General features: G+C 39.5%; 1 non-coding gene across 1 annotated transcript; it reads left to right on the top strand.

Annotated features, from left to right (window-relative positions):
- The first annotated feature begins 17,651 nt into the window (after positions 1-17,651).
- Positions 17,652-17,758, top strand: LOC141589218 (small nucleolar RNA R71). Its single transcript, XR_012520168.1, has one exon. It is a non-coding gene; the product is annotated as a small nucleolar RNA R71 (small nucleolar RNA).
- The last annotated feature ends 425 nt before the right edge of the window (positions 17,759-18,183 follow it).

Genomic DNA, 18,183 nt, shown 5'->3' with positions numbered 1-18,183 from the left:
ACAATTTGGGTTGATGTAGAAGGTCACTAAACTAAATAGCAATGAAAGTAAATAAGCAAGATGAATTGAAAGGGTTGTAAACAATTGATAAAAAGCACTAGGGTATCATGGGGTCATAGGGGATTCATGGGAATTGATCATACAAACATGTTCTCAAATTATAAGCAAGCAATTATTGTTGTGATGGATTGAGTTGGGTTATATCTTACAATCCTAGGAAAGTTTGGGTCCCGGAGCCGAATCGATTAGATTGTACAACACCTACAAGTCGACTTAATCTTCCCTACTCAACAACATGCATGGTCTAATGAGACTCGAGTTGGTTTATGTCTTACAAGTCTCATTGAAAAGATAGGTGATGGGTAAAAAATGCAAGGATTTATAGGCTCGCATTTCATCAAACATAACATGTGCATGAGTTGAGATCAAAACAAGAAAGCAAATAAACCATGAAAGCATATTAATTTAAGCATGAATCATTCCCCATGTTGGTTTCCCCTAATTACCCATTAACCTTAGCTAGGTCACTACTCACTCATTATCATGTTGATCATGCTAGCAAGGTTGTCAATCATACCAACAAAATGAAACATGATGAACAAATGAAAGTAATTAACAATAATTAAAAAGGAATTAAGAGAATTATACCTACTAATGATTCCAATAATAAAGCAAAGAATAAAAGAAGTACTTGATGCTTGATTGAGAGGTTGTCAATCTCCCAATAATAACCCAAATAATCTTCAATTACCCAAAATAAAGGATGAACAAAAGAGAGATTAAGGAAATAAAACTTGTATTAAAACTTGATTAATTGTTGATTACAAAACTAAAGAGAGATTTGATTGATATTAACTACTCTAAGAATTGATAAGAAGAACATGCTCTTCTAATTAGACTAATGGGGTATTTATAGTGGAAATTAGGTGGATGCAATTAGGGTTAACTAAGGGCTAAACTAGTAATTACACTTTCGAGATTTTTCGAAGGAAGGGCTTCTTTCTTTGAAGCTTGAAGAAACGGATTTATGCTGGACTGGAATCCGTGCGTCTTAGGCACGGGACAGCCGGATTCAACGATCTCTGCCCGGGCATCTTTGGGAGAAGACGCACGTCTTCCGGTAGCTCCTGCCCGGGCGTCTTTGAAGGAAGACGCACGGATTGTCGTGCTGGGGACGGGCGGATTCAGGATAATCCGCACGGATTGCTCCTCAGTCTTGTTTCTTCTTCTTTTCTTCCCTTTTCTTCATAAAATCCTTGGGGATTTCCTTGGGGATGCAAGGATCTTTCCTCAACCTTGCTCATCTACTATAATATGTACAAAGGCCTTCTAATCTTGTCTCTCCTTGATGCTTGGTCATTGAATTCAATCAATTTAGTCTCATTTTGCCATGAAAATGCAAGGTTTGCACTCCTTTCCTACCAAGGACACAAAACCTCAAAGAATATGCAAAACAAAGAACTAAAGACAATAAATGACCCAAATATGCACTAAAAAGCATGGGAACAAGGCTAATTCGGGGACTAAATATGCGCTAATTATGGTCACATCAAATATCCCCAAACCGAACCTTTGCTCGTCCCGAGTAAAGAGGTGACAAAGACTAGGACCATTATTTAAACTAACCTAATAACATAGCCAATATGAGACAATTAGCGGGTCTCACTCCGCCCCTTCAACTCACAACAAGACAACCATGAGATAGGATGCCTTCTTGCAAGGCAAGGTGGGTCTTGCCAAAATGGCGACACATCCAAACATTAAGCACACAAAATCAAATAATGGATACATCTACAAAAGAAATAGCCACTTCCTCATCAAGTGGCGGAGGCAACTAAAAGAGAACAAATTTAAGAGCATATAATCCGTCAAAAATACTAGTTCAACAAATTACTAAGGCTAAGAGGATGGCACTAAATCACCTCCAAATGGTGTTAAAATAAACTACTTTCGTCCTTAATTTCCAAATGCTTTCGTCAAGAGCGATCGGATGGTATGGAATGATGATCCCTATGATGCTAGTAGCATATGACATGACAAGTCTCGAATTCTCTACAAAAGTAAAGGTCATGGATCGTCCCAAGCTCGACAAAGTGGTTTGACAAAAAGGCTTTTTGAGAATGAAATGCTCAAATCGTTATAAACAAGGGTGGATATGACTTGTATTCAAAAATTGACCTCATTCAACTTTCACATTTCAAAAATTAGAGATGGGGTTTGCCCCTTCCGAGCTAGTGTCCTTTGCTTTCGCCAATCGCTTATTAGGCAACCGGTTAACCTCTAGACAATAGCTTTTCGGGGTGATAGTCACTCTGTCTCTGGCGGTTGAATTCACAACCGTGTGGGGGGCCAATTCAATGGATCCCTCTCCAAAGCACATCGAAGTGGTACGCCTCCATCAAAATGACTAAAATTCTCAACATTTCAACATTTCATAACATTTGAGGTTTCCTTGGCAATAAATTACTTCCACATAACAAAATTTTCGAAATGAGCACTTCAAACTTATTGGTAGAAAGTATTTTTGGGTTGCCTTACCACAAGGTCAATCAAGGTCACCTAGACAAGTTAACCAAGTTCACATCGCATCACGGGGTTGGAATAGGTGACTCACATGCAAACTCTTGACTAGGCTTTGGGTCATGGGTCAAAAGACACTAGTATGACACAATCTAGGGTGTTTTACAACCATTCTAGTAGGCAAAGTCTTAAGTTGAAAAAGTATTTGTAATGGCTTAGTTGCTCTTGTCAAAGTTCTCAATTAGGCACTTTTCAAAATATTTTATCTAAATGCAACTATATGCCATGATGCAACTAATATGTACATCCTAATGCAAGTGATTCTACCAACTAATATGACATATAAACTAAATGCAAGTCCTAAGTTCACATTGTTATACCGCATCAATCAAAATAAAGCCACATAGTCATTAACATAAAGAGGAAAAAGGAGATTGGAAAGATCATACCATGCGGTCTTCATGATCCTCATGCCTCAGATGTGGTGTAGTCAATCAATGTGAACAAGGATAGAACAAACACAATATATACAACAATATATACATGACTACACTACAAAAGAAATGAAATTGTTTTTGGGTTTTTTCAATTTTCAAATTTTTATGGTTTTTCGAAATTTTTCAATTTTTTTGGATTTTTTGAATAAAGTTAAGTTAGAATTCCCCATCCCCACACTAATATGGGCATTGTCTTCAATGGCCAAAATGATGGGAAATTATGCAAACATGATGCATGATTTCTATACTAAATGCAAGCTACACTAATCTACACTACATGATGCATGGTTTTTGTTTATGACGGAGAGGATAATTTAGATTACCTCCCGTTGTGTATGCATGTACTTCCCCAAACCGAGTTAGACATTATTGCTAATGTCCTAAGGTTGGGTGTAGTTCATGCACACACTATGCAATGCATGAAACTAATTTTGTCATTTTGGATTTTGAAAAGGTGGGAGCAATAAAATGAGAACACCTCAATGGGGCCGAGGTGTTAGTCCTCTATGGTGTTAGGACTACTCCAACAATGATCAAGATAAATAAATAAAACAAAGAGAGAAGTAGACAAACCTCAAGAGGGTAGGAGCCTCTAAAGCTTGCTAATCTTCCATCATATCATCACTATCATCATTTTCCTCACTAGAAGTGGATTTATCACCACTTTCTTCTTCACTTTCTTGTTCACCTTGCTCATCATCCTCTTCTCCTTCTTCACTAGCTTCTTCATCAATGTTATCATCAACCTCTTCATTACCGACAACCTCATTATCACCCGGAACAACCCTAGATGCACTCGGAAAGAAGACTTCCCTATCCGCCCAACTAGGCAAAGGACATGAAGGGTCAAGTAGTCCTTGCCTAGCTAAGTGAAGGAGGGGTAGATATTGGGCTAAGTAAGCATCTTTCCGATCCTCGAAGGCTTGCTTGTGCATCTCTTGCATAAGAAGAGTCAAATAATCATTTCTTGCTTCAACACCTTCGGGCTTGAACTCTTGGTACTCGAAAGTATAGGGTGGTGTGACAATGGAAGAGGAGGGCATTTCAATTTCACTCTTTTGTTGTCGGATAATGTATTCGGCCTCTTTTGATAGGGGAAGTAGATAGTTGGTCCGGTGGACACTCAATTGACAAATCTTTGAAGGCAAAGTGAAAGATCTAGCCTCACTAGTGAGCCATCCATACTTGGTGTCAAGAGGGTTATGGGTAACCCACTTGTACTTGTATATCATAGTATTAATATCAATGAGATGACCACCCTCTTTTGCCTCATACTTGCTATCCTTGTTGAAGTTTGGATCAAAGTATTTAGCTAGAAGAGTGACTAGGCCTCCATTCACAATAACGGTAGTGCCTTTCTTCCCACAATCAATATTTAGCCATCTATCCACCAAAAGCCTTAGAGAGTTGAAAGGCTTGGTGAATTCCCTTCCAATGTTCAAAGCCGACTCAAGAAGAACAAAATCGAGTTTAGTGAAATGGTTGGTGTCTTTTCTTGCAATGATGGTGTTTCCTATGACCTTGTGCCACACTCTAATGCCCGGATGGTGGACTAATAGAGCGCGACTAGCATGAAAGTCCTCAAATTTCCTTCCGGAAATCGCCTCCCAAAGAGGGTCGGGGTCATACTTGCCAACATTCTTAAAATAACTCAGTGAATCACTAAGACCCAAAGCTTTACCCATTTCCTCAAAGGAGATGCGCCTACTAACATTAGCTAGACGGAACTCGATGGTCTCCATAGTCTCAACTTTGTTAACTTTCAAAGAACTCAAAAATTCTAAGGTAAGGGAGGGGTATGTCAATTCTTTTGATTCGAACAATTTCTCCATCTCCATGGCTCTAAAGAAGGCTCTAGTTTGCTCAAGGACACCCAACTTATCTAAGGTATCTTCACAAATAAACTTGGTGGATAGAAATGATTTTCTAGCAAACTTGGCAAAAGTGTCCCTATGGGATTTGGAAATGAAAATTACCTCCGGATAATTCGAAAGTTGAGCAATTTCCAGAGTAGAGGATGTTGTTGCTTCCATGGGAGGTTGTTCCAATTGCACTTCCAAGTTTGTGTTAGCTACCACTATAGCAAATGCTTTCTTTGCTTGAAGACTCTTTTGTCTTGATGAGAGTGCCTTTGCCTTTGGTGCCTTTGCCTTTGTTGCTTTTGTTGCTCCCTTAGTCCTTGGCATTGATGAATAAACCAAGAAAAGAGTGAAAAATCTTCAATTTCTAGTGCACCCAAATCGATTTAAAGATGAAAGGCTTTGCCTTTATGAATTCAAAAATTGACTTAAAGGTTGAAGATTTTGTGCTTGCTTTTGATTTTTGTTGAAAGATGAGTGATTGATTTGTTGTTAAAAGGATGTTTTGATTTGATTTTGGTGAATGTTGTTGAGGAAATCTTGTTTTTGTGATGGAGAGGATGAGGGTTTTGAGTTTTTGGGGTAGTGTTATGAATGAAGGAATGAAAAAATGAATGTGGGAGGGGTTTATAAAACCCGAAATATTTGAAATGCAGGGGCAAGACGGGCGGTTTCTGCTCGGGACGCCCGGATTCGGCCTGTTCTGGGTTGGGAAATTCTAGCCTAAAGACGGGCGTCTTTGAACAAAAACAGGCGGATTTGAAAATGCGGGACGAGCTTCTTCCAGGGAAGACGGGCGGATTCCTTTACAGGGATTTTTCTTGTTTTCTCAGGCAAAAAGACGGGCGTCTTTCCTTTCTGGACGGGCGTCTTTTTGAAGACGGACGGATTTCAATGCAGGACGCCCAGATTCGTTGACAGTCAGAAATTTCAAAAATTCTGCTCATGATGGACGGGCGTCTTCTGCCCAATATGCCCGGATTGCCTGAAGACGGGCGGATTCTCCTGAAACCGCTCGGGTTCGACCCCTTTTACCCGGATTCAGTTCCATCCGTGTACTTTGCATATCCCTTGTTATTTTTCCATTCTTCTTCATATCTCGTGTTCTTCATTGTGGGCGCACTACTAAGGCATGGATAGCTTAGGCAATTGCCATCCCCACACTAAGCTAAAGCACTACACAACAATTGAAATTATTAGTCCCTCCCTCACTTCTCTCAAACATGATAATTGATGTGACCATTATTTGCGCACATTTAGTCCCCTAATTGAGCCTATTTTGCATACTATTATAGCATTTCATGGCCATTTTATCCGTCAAAACCTTCCTATTTGCTTTTCTATCGCATTTCATATGTTTTGTAGAAAAGGAGATAATAAGGCGGAAATTCCCGTCTTTCGTGCATATTTGGAAGCTTATTGATGATATTAGATGGACTAGTATGAAGAGGAAGCGAGAACTAAAGACCAATCCCACCACGAATAAAATAGTAGTGAAGGAAAGGGAAGAATGGAAGAGAAAACGAGATAGCACTCCAATCCGTGCGGTTTCTCTACAATCCGGCCGTCCCCAAACCACAGAAGACGTGCGTCTTCTCCCAAATCCGCCTGTCTTCCCCTGCTACAATCCGCCCGTATTCACCCTAAGACGCACGGATTCCAGTCCAGCACAAATTCGTTTCTTCAAGCTTCAAAGAAAGATGCCCTTCCTTCGAAAAATACCGGCTTCTCGCTGCTCTAAACTAAAAAGTGTAATTACTAATTTAGCCTTAGTTAACCTAATGAATCCCTACTATAAATACCCCATTTGTAGTAATCAAAAGGACACATCTTTTTAGCTAGAAAAATCCTTCCTTAGATTAGATTAGGAGTAGATTAGAATAGATTACTCTTTAATCTTTCCACAAATTACACATTAATCTTTCCATAATAATTGTTCAAGTTTATTATTCAAGTTTATTATTGGGTAATTGAAGATTATTGGGTTATTATTGGGAGATTGACAACCTTCCATCAATCATCAAGTACTTCTATTATTCTTTGCATTATTATTTTGGAATCTCCATAGGTATAATTCTCTTAATCCTTGTTTTAATTATTGTTAATCTTTATTACTTGTTCATCATGTTTGGCTTTGTTAGTATAATTGACAACCTTATTAACATGTTAAACTTGATAATGAGTGAGTAGTTTCTTTAGCTAGGATTAATGGGTAATTAGGGGAAACCAACATGGGATTGATTCATGCTTAATCTAATATGTTCACATGATCAAATTGCTTGCTTGTTGTGATGTCAACTTTATGCACATGTTATGTTTGATGAAATGCTAAGCCTATGAATCCTTGCATTTTTACCATCTCTTATCTACTCAACTTGACTTGTAAGATATAAACCAACTCGAGTCTTGTTAGACCATGCATAGAAGTTGAATAAGAGGAAAGTAAGTCGACTTGTAGGTGTTGTACAATCTAATCGATTCGGCTCCGGGACCCAACTCTTCCTATGAACCGTAAGACATAAACTAACTCGGTTTCTCCACAACACTAATTGTTTACATATAATTGTAAACATGTTTGTATGATTAAAACCATGAATCCCCTATGACCCCATGATACCCTAGCACTTTTAATCATTTGCTTACATCCTTCCTTTTATTGCTTGTTTTACTTTATTGTTTGCATTAGTATAGACACAATTACAAACCCCATCAATTGTGACACTAGCACAAATTGAGATAGATAGACTTAGAGCCCAAAGCACACCGTCCCATGGATCGACCTCGACTTACCACTAACTAGTAGTTTTTTATGTATTATAAATGTGTTTGATTGGATGTGACCCGACGACATCGCACTCAACATCAAAATGGCGCCGTTGCCGGGGACTGGTGTTATGTGATTAAGTTCTTACTTGTTTGTCTATTTTAATTGTGCTTTCACCTTGAGAAACTTGTTACTCAATTATTGTTCTTACCGTTTTTGTGTAGTTTCCATGCTTGTAGTTGTTTCCTTTTTTTAGCTATGATGGCTCAAGACTTGACATATGGAGTATGTGGTGGATCTTTTGAGTATGACTATGGGTATGGGGAGTTTGAGGAGCAAGTCAACACAAACCTATCTTACTACTCATACAATAAAAATCCTAACTACTACCCCAATTTTTCCCACCAAAATCACCACATCCAATATCCACAACATCCACCCACCCAATACCCACTTCATAATGAGTTTCAATTGCCACGATACAACCACTTTCACACTTACCCACAACAAGAAAATGAACCCATTCAAAATGTGATTCTCCAAATGATGGGAGGTTAACAAAATTTCTTCAAACAAATGCTAAAGGAGAGCCAAAAGAGGGATAATGTTCTTCAAGGCATTATTGTCCAAGGTGAGAAATTGGAGATTCAATTTACCCAATTAAAAGAATCCCAAGCAATCATTTCCCACCGTTCTTTGGACATTGAGCTTGAATACGAATTTGAAGTAGTAACTTTTGATATGGAAAATGAGAAATGGGAAGAGCCAACCTCCTTCAGCTCTTGTGACTATGAAAGTGTTGTGTTCAATGAGGAAGACATGAGGTTGAGTAAACCAAATACTCTCAACCTTTGTGAGTATGAGGGTGTGTCTTTTGAAGTGAATGTTGAGACATTGGAGAAAGAGTTGACTGTAGCCCCCATCTATGATTTGTATGAAGATAGCAACAATGATGATGAGCCTAACGAATGGACTCATAATATCACCTTGCTTGAGGAACCTATCCTTGAGACATTTGAGATACCCTATCATGAAGAAGAACGTCCTTCCTTTATTCCTCATGAAGACCACTTGACACCTATCATGGAGCCAATGACCATTGAAGAGGATATGGTAGATCTTCTTCAAAAGGCCAAGGTATCATACAAGAGCTACTTGGTGAAAAAGCTCAAAGAGAAAATTGCTTGTGAAGCCATTTGTGAAGATTTGGCGCCCACAATGACAACTCCTAAGGAACTCGATCATCAATGCCATGAAAATTCTCCTTCCACCTTGGAAGGATTGAAAAATCAAAATGCTATCATCATCACCGAAAGTGAAAGAGAAGGTGGTAAGTGGAAGTCTCCGGATGAAAATGAACCATACTTCATACCTAGTGTTGATAAGAATCATGGGCTCATTGGCTTGAAACATCGGGAAAGCTCTAGTGCCAAGGACAAGGTGAAAGAAAGAACTTATGGCAAGCTTCCTTGGCCAAATTTCATATTCAAGTTGAGCAACCCATATTTATGCTTATTTGGAGCTTGTTCACAAACTTTCGATCTCTTATTAAGAGCCTTGAGCTCTATGGATAAGAAGTTCTACGATTTGAACTAGTTTGGTGGAGTCCTATCTCAAACCACCATTTGTAAGATATTTCTTGGACCCTTTTACTTTGTATAATATTGTACATTATTGCATTTGCATTTAATTTCTTGCATGAGACTGGTGAGAGAGAGTCATCTTACATTTTTAATGAGCAAATTTCAGAAAAACATAAGGAGGAATAGAAAATCGGTGAAGGGGTATGTTATTGCAAGGAAAAGAAAAGAAAAAGAAGAAAAGGGAGATGAAGACGCCCGGATTTAGAGGAATCCGCACGTCCAGGACCCACGTCAAAGGAATGGTTGGCGCTGTAGCAGAACACGGCCGTATTCGACACAAGACGCCCGTCCTGGGACAAGACGTCCGTATTATTCCAGGACGCCCGTCCCGTATGTCACCTAAAAACAAGATTTTGCGCTGCACCAGAAAACGGGCGGATTTAATCCAAGACGCCCGTCCTAAGTCCCCAGACGCCCGTCCTTTTCCTGCTCTCAACTGAAAAAAAAATCCCTGCATTAGAATCCGACCGGATTCAGGCCAAGACGCCCGTCTTCTATTCTCACAATCCGCCCGTCCCAAAGGAAATCCGCTCGGATTGTCCTGTTTTTCGGATAAAACCGGATATGGCCCACCCTTATCCGCTCGGATTCCCCCTTTCTTCTATATAATCACCCCCTTTATCCCTCATTTCTTCACCTTATCAAACCCTAAAACACTCATCCCCATCCTTAAAATCGCACCCCTCCTCAACAACATTCACTTTCACCCATCAAAATGGCGCCATTGATGAACCTCAAGGGAAAGGCCAAGAAATTGGTTGAATCCACCGGAAAGAAACGCAAGGGATCGACCTCTTCAATGCCACGGGAGGTAGTGCTACCAAGGACCTCCCAACCCCTAATGAGGGGAGGAATTGAACAACTTGACTACTTCCAAGAGGTGCTATTTGAATCCGATGACCACCGCATGAACTTCGTCAAATTACTAGGTAAGAACTACGAACCCACTCAATTCGTAGATACTAGGGTGTTGGAAATCCTTAAGATAAGGTACCCTACCGAGATGTTCTTTAATGGTCTTGGCATTGGGAAACGTTTCCATGCCCATGAGGAGACGTATCTTAGTCTCACCCTTGAATTCTTGAGTAGCCTTCGCATTTTAACAAATACCCACACCAATGTGGGCATGGAGTTTAGGTTGTGCAACCTAGACCATCATCTTTCACTCGAGAAATTCGCCTACATTTTTGGTCTTGAAGTGCCCACCAATTATACCGAAAAACCCGATAATTTCGGTGTGGACCTTCTTTGGAAGGCTATCTCCGGGAGGGATTTTATCCATCCAAAGCAATGTTATACCTCCGCCATCCAACATCCGGTGATTCGATTCACCGAGCGCTTTGTGGTCGGTATCATCAACGGGAGGTACGAACAAGATAGGTGTACTCTCATCGATTTAACCTTTCTTGAATCCTATTTGAATGTTCGAGCGGTGAGGCGTTATAACTTCAATACGCCACTTGAGATACTTACTAGGTTCAATGATTTTGCTCAAGGAACCACTCAACTCAAGACCTTCGTGATGGGAGGTCTAATTACTATTTTGGCCCATCACCTTTGTCCCGGGTTCAATGCCCGAGGGACCTATACTCCTCTTGAGGGGAGGACTTTGATTGATGAGCACACCATCTTCAACCATCACCGATGGTGTAACTACACTCGAGATGGGAGTGTAGAGTGGCACACCAAAGGATGCACTTCAATGATCCTTGAAGGTTGGAAGATATCGGGCATTGACCCAAGATTGAGCCCATATTCACCTCCACCAAGCTACCTCTTTGACATCCAAATTCTTGACAATCCCCCTCAAAGAGAAGAGCCGCACCGCCAAATACCTCGTGGAGCATCGGGAAGGCCTATTCGCCCACCCTTCTATGTACCTAACCCACCATACCCTACCCCATATACCGAGTTTAGGCCGGCAATCCCCAATACCCCGGGAATTAATGATTTGATGGCACTCATGAATAGAGTGGACCTCGGGGTACATGAAGGGAGGGTCGACAACTACTTGGCTCTTTACCCCCAATACTATAACATGGCTCAACAAGGGTATATTGATCCCAATGGTCCTAAGCCCTCTTGGGCACAACCGGAGCTCTTGTTCTTTAATCAAGGGAACCAAGCTTGGGATCGCGACGGGGGAGGGCATTCTAGCCAAGGTGGAGGGTACTCGGGTCAAGGGGAGAATTTGACCAAGGAAGGTATTGGGGACAAGCAAGCGGGTATGACCAAGCCGGGAGTTCTCATCGTTATGGCTATGATCAAGATGAGGATGACGAGTGAAAGAGGCCTACCTCACCACCTCCATGTGTATGATACCCATCTATCCCTCTCTCTTTTGTATATACATTGCATTTAGTGTAGTTTTCGCATGCATTTGCATCATATTTCATTTGCATTAGTTAGCTCATGTAGTATAGTTTGCATTGTAATATATATCACATGATTAGATTATTTTGCATTGTAACATATCTCACATGATTCATGTAGATAGTAGCATATAGATTAGAATTCATGCATAGTTACTAATGGCAAAACCTATTCATTTCTACACTAGAAATAGTGTTTAAATCGGTTTGGGGAGGTTTGATCATAGGTGACAATAGTTTACTAGAAATCATGCATCATATAATATAGTATAGATTGCATTCATTTGTTACATATCTCATATAGAATTGCATTTAGTTAGAGCATGCATTCATTCATATCATATCATTGCATTTGTACTTTATTTCAAAAAAAAAAATCAAAAATCCAAAAACATGTTTTCCTTTTTACTCCTACTCCTACATGTACATTGAGGACAATGTCGAAAATAAAGTGGGGGATGGGAATTTATATTCCAAAAATGCATAAAAATTGAAAAATTTTGAAAAATACAAAAATATGTCTTTTAATTTCATAAAAACAAAACCCATAAAAATTTGAAAAATTGAAAAATCCAAAAACAAGTTCATTTCTTTTGTAGTGTAGACTTGTATATATTGTTTGTATATATTATGTTTGTTAATCCTTGTTCAGATTGATCGACTACGCCACATCCGAGACATGAGGATCATGAAGACCGCATGGTATGATCTTTCCAATCTCCTTTTTCCTCTCTATGTTAATGACTATATGGCTCTATTTTGATTGATGCGGTATAACAATGTGAACTTAGGACTTGCATTTAGTGTATATGTCATATTAGTTGGTAGAATCACTTGCATTAGGATGTATATAATAGTTGCATCATGGCATATAGTTGCATTTAGATGAAATATTTTGAAAAGTGCCTAATTGAGAACTTTGACAAGAGCAACTAAGCCATTACAAATACTTTTTAAACTTAAGACTTTGCCTACTAGAATGGTTGTAAAACACCCTAGGTTGTGTCATACTAGTGTCTTTTTACCCATGACCCAAAGCCTAGTCAAGGGTTTGCATGTGAGTCACCTATCCAACCCCGTGATGCGATGTGGACTTGGTTAACTTGTCTAGGTGACCTTAATTGACCTTGTGGTAAGGCAACCCAAAAATACTTTTCTATCAATAAGTTTGAAGTGCTCATTTCGAAGATTTTGTCATGTGGAAGTAATTTATTGCCAAGGAAACCTCAAATGTTATGAAATGTTAAAATGTTGAGAAATTTAGTTGTCTTGATGGAGGAGTACCACTTCGATGTGTTTTGGAGAGGGATCCATTGAATTGGGCTCCCACACGGTTGTGAATTCGACCGCCCAGAGACAGAGTGACTATCACCCCAAAAAGCTATTGTCTAGAGGTTAACCGGTTGCCTAATAAGCGATTGGCGAAAGCAAAGGACACTAGCCCAGAAGGGAAAAACCCCATCTTAAATTTTTGAAATATGAAAGTTAAATGAGGTCAAATTTTGAATACTAGTCATATCCACCCTTGTTTATTAAGATTTGAGCATTTCATTCCCAAAAAGCCTTTTGTCAAGCCACTTTGTCGAGCTTGGGACGATCCATGACCTTTACTTTTGTAGAGAATTCGAGACTTGTCATGTCATATGCTACTAGCATCATGAGATCATCATTCCACCACCATCCTATCGCTCTTGACGAAAGCATTTGGAAATTGAGGACGAAAGTAGTCTAGTTTAACACCATTTGGAGGTGATTTAGTGCCATCCTCTTAGCCTTAGTAATTTGTTGAACTAGTATTTGTGACGGAATATATGCTCTTAAATTTGTTCTCTCTTAGTTGCCTCCGCCACTTGATGAGGAAGTGGCTATTCCTTTTGTAGATGCATCCATTATTTGATTTTTGTGTGCTTAATGTTTGGATGTGTCGCCATTTTGGCAAGACCCACTTTGCCTTGCAAGAAGGCATCCTATCTCATGGTTATCTTGTTGTGAGTTGAAGGGGCTGAGTGAGACCCGTTAATTGTCTCATATCGGCTATATTAGTAGGCTAGTTTAAATAAAGGTCTAGTTTTTGTCACCTCTTTACTCGGGACGGGTAAAGGTTCGGTTTTGGGATAGTTGATGTGACCATTATTTGCGCACATTTAGTCCCCTAATTGAGCCTATTTTGCATACTATTATAGCATTTCATGGCCATTTTATCCGTCAAAACCTTTCTATTTGCTTTTCTATCGCATTTCATATGTTATGTAGAAAAGGAGATAATAAGGCGGAAATTCCCGTCTTTCAGGCATATTTGGAAGCTTATTGATGATATTAGATGGACTAGTATGAAGAGGAAGCGAGAACTAAAGACCAATCCCACCACGAATAAAATAGTAGTGAAGGAAAGGGAAGAATGGAAGAGAAAACGAGATAGCACTCCAATCCGTGCGATTTCTCTACAATCCGGCCGTCCCCAAACCACAGAAGACGTGCGTCTTCTCCCAAATCCGCCCGTCTTCCCCTGCTACAATCCGCCCGTATTCACCCTAAGACGCACGGATTCCAGTCCAGCACAAATCCGTTTCTTCAAGCTTCAAAGAAAGATGCCCTTCCTTCGAAAAATACCGGCTTCTCGCTGCTCTAAACTAAAAAGTGTAATTACTAATTTAGCCTTAGTTAACCTAATGAATCCCTACTATAAATACCCCATTTGTAGTAATCAAAAGGACACATCTTTTTAGCTAGAAAAATCCTTCCATAGATTAGATTAGGAGTAGATTAGAATAGATTACTCTTTAATCTTTCCACAAATTACACATTAATCTTTCCATAATTATTGTTCAAGTTTATTATTGGGTAATTGAAGATTATTGGGTTATTATTGGGAGATTGACAACCTTCCATCAATCATCAAGTTCTTCTATTATTCTTTGCATTATTATTTTGGAATCTCCATAGGTATAATTCTCTTAATCCTTGTTTTAATTATTGTTAATCTTTATTACTTGTTCATCATGTTTGGCTTTGTTAGTATGATTGACAACCTTATTAACATGTTAAACTTGATAATGAGTGAGAAGTTTCTTTAGCTAGGATTAATGGGTAATTAGGGAAACCAACATGGGATTGATTCATGCTTAATCTAATATGTTCACATGATCAAATTGCTTGCTTGTTGTGATGTCAACTTTATGCACATGTTATGTTTGATGAAATGTTAAGCCTATGAATCCTTGCATTTTTACCATCTCTTATCTACTCAACTTGACTTGTAAGATATAAACCAACTCGAGTCTTGGTAGACCATGCATAGAAGTTGAATAGGAGGAAAGTAAGTCGACTTGTAGGTGTTGTACAATCTAATCGATTCGGCTCCGGGACCCACCTCTTCCTATGAACCGTAAGACATAAACCAACTCGGTTTTTCCACAACACTAATTGCTTGCATATAATTGTAAACATGTTTGTATGATTAAAACCATGAATCCCCTATGACCCCATGATATCTTAGCACTTTTAATCATTTGCTTACATCCTTCCTTTTATTGCTTGTTTTACTTTATTGTTTGCATTAGTCTAGACACAACTACAAACCCCATCAATTGTGACACTAGCACAAATTGAGATAGTTAGACTTAGAGCCCAAAGCACACCGTCCCATGGATCGACCTCGACTTACCACTAACTAGTAGTTTTTTTTGTATTATAAATGTGTTTGATTGGATGTGACCCGATGACATCGCACTCCACATCAATAATTATCTTGATCAAAGTATAAAAACCCAAAAATGACAAAAATGCAATATAAGAATTGAAATGCAAGTTAGGGAGTTAGAAATATTTACAAATGGTGGTTTAGGGAGGACTCCACCAAACTCTCATTCTTGATGAGATGTCAAGGGGGCATATTCAAGGTGTTGTTGATGTTGCTTAACACCTTGAAAAAGTAATCAAACGCTTGTTCATTGTCATGATAAAGGTCTTCAATAGACCTTGGCCCTTGTTGTCGGTCTTGATCGATGGCATTGCCAATGTAGGGATTAAAAATCCCTTCAAATTCGTCGTCCCAAAGACCACAAACTTCATTAAGTTAATCATTGAAAATCTCTTGATTTGATGGAGACAACTCTCCCATTTCCTTTTCTTGGCCAATAAGGCCATCTTCTTCATTGCTTGACTTTGGTGAGCTTTGCAAGCTCTCCTTGCTACAATTCTCTTGCTCTTTGAATGGAGCATCTTCAATTTTCTTCTTCCATTGGAGTTCTGACTTCTTCCTTTCATCCTTCCGACTATAATGATCAATCATGAAACATGGTTCATGTAAACGGGGAGCTCTCATAGTCTTGTCAAGGTTGAAAGTTATACTCTCATCCCCTACTTCTAGAGTGAGCTCTCCATGTTTTACATCAATCACCGCACCCGTGGTGTGTAAGAAAGGTCTTCCTAGGATGATTGGAATGTTGGAATCTTCCTCCATATCAACAATGACAAAGTCCACCGTGATGAAAAACTTCCCAATTCGTACGGGAACATCTTCCCATATCCCTAATGGTGTCTTTGTCTATCTATCGGCCATTTGGAGTGTGATATTGGTGCATTTAAGCTCTCCCATCCCCAACCTTTTACTCACTGAGTACGGCATAACACTCACACTAGCCCCTAGATCACATAAGGCTTTGTTGATCGTGGTGTCGCCAATGGTACACGGTATTGAGAAGCTTCCCGGATCCTTGAGTTTTGGAGGTGAACTCCCTTGAAGTATTGCACTACTCACCTTAGTGAAGGCGATAGTCTCAAGCTTCCGGGTCGACTTTTTATTTGTGAGGATGTCTTTCATGTATTTCACATAGGCCGGCACGTGATTGATTAATTCCGTGAAAGGAATTGAGACTTCCAAATTCTTCACAATTTCCATAAACTTTCCAAGTTGGTCATCAAATTTGGGCTTGGCTTGACGACTTGGAAAAGGAAGTCTAATCACAATGGGCTCCTTCTCCTTGACCTTGTCTTCATTTTTCTTTGAAATTTCTTCTTTTGATGGTTCTCCATCTTTGGAGTTTTGCACAATTTCTTCCTTATCACTAGCTTCCACAACTTCATCCTCAACTTGCTTCTTCGGTGCTTCATACCTTGTACCACTTCTCAAGTGAATGGCACTAACCGTTTCATGTCTAGGGGGATTACTTTGAGGTGGTAATTTCCCCTTTTGTCTTTGTGAGCTTGAAGATGCTAGTTGAGTCAATTGGGTTTCCAACATCTTGGTGTGAGCTAGAATGTTGTTGATGGTGGTTTCCTTTGCTTGACTATCTTTTTGCATTTGAGTGAAAAATTCTTGTTGATTCTTTTGCATTTGGAGGACCGCTTTTTGAACATCAAAACCTTGGTCATTTTGTTGATTGTATGGATTTTGATTTTGGTAACCTTGGTTTTGGTTGTAAAAGGGTCTTTGATTTTGGTTTCTCATAGGAGGTGCGGTGTATGTTGTTTGAGGGTTTTGAACATTTTGGCTTTTGTATGAGAGATTTGGATGGAATTTGGTGTTTTCATTGTAATAGTTGGAATAAGGGGTACCACTCTTGTATGCTTGGAAAGCATTCACTTGTTCATTTGTTCCCCTACATTCACTTTGGTCATATCCCAAAGTTCCACAATTCTCACATATCCCACTTGGGATTGATGAAGATGCCGTCATGGCATTAACATGATGCTTTGGTGATTTTGAGGCTTCTTTAAGTCTAGCCATAGCTTTTTCAAACTTCAAATTGATTGTGTCAATGTGAGCACTAAGTTGAACACCCAATTGAGTAACGGAGTCCACTTCATGCTTTCCTCCTCTAGTAGCCTTGCGAGGTCTACTATATTGTGAGTTATGGACCGCCATTTCCTCAATTTTATTCCAAGTTTGATTGTCATCAACTTCGGTGAACATTCCATTTGATCCCATGTTGAGAATGTTCCTTGAATCTTCATATAGACCGTTCCAAAATTGTTGTACCAAGAACCACTCGCTAAGTCCATGGTGAGGACATGAGCGACAAATTCCCTTGAACTGCTCCCAGGCTTCATACAAAGATTCTTCATCCCTTTGCTTAAAACCCGTAATTTGAGCTCTTAGCATGTTAGTCTTTTCCGGTGGGTAGAATTTTTTGTAGAAAGCTAGAGCCAACTTTTTCCAAGAATCAATTCCGAGAGTGGCCTTATCAAGGCCCTTCAACCATTGTTTTGCGGTGCCAATTAGAGAAAAAGGAAATAAGACCCATCGAATTTGGTCTTGAGTTACACCGGTTTGAGAAATTGCATCACAATAGTCACAAAAGGTTTCCATATGAGAATGAGGGTCTTCACTAGGCATCCCCTCAAATTGGCTCCTTTCGACTAATTGGATAAAGGGGGATTTGGCAATAAAATTTCGGGTCAAATGTTGTGGTGTGGGAGTACCATTGGGTAGGTTCTCCTCGGTGGGTACGGAATGTGATGAAAACTTAGGCATTGTGGGTTGATTTTGTGGGGTATTTTGTGTTGGGTTCTCCTCACCTTCTCTTG

This window comes from Silene latifolia, chromosome 6 (genome assembly GCF_048544455.1).
Source record: "Silene latifolia isolate original U9 population chromosome 6, ASM4854445v1, whole genome shotgun sequence".
NCBI classification, from domain to species: Eukaryota; Viridiplantae; Streptophyta; class Magnoliopsida; order Caryophyllales; family Caryophyllaceae; genus Silene; species Silene latifolia.
The sequence above is the reverse complement of the archived record's forward strand: the minus strand, read 5'-3'. Positions and strand labels throughout refer to the sequence as shown.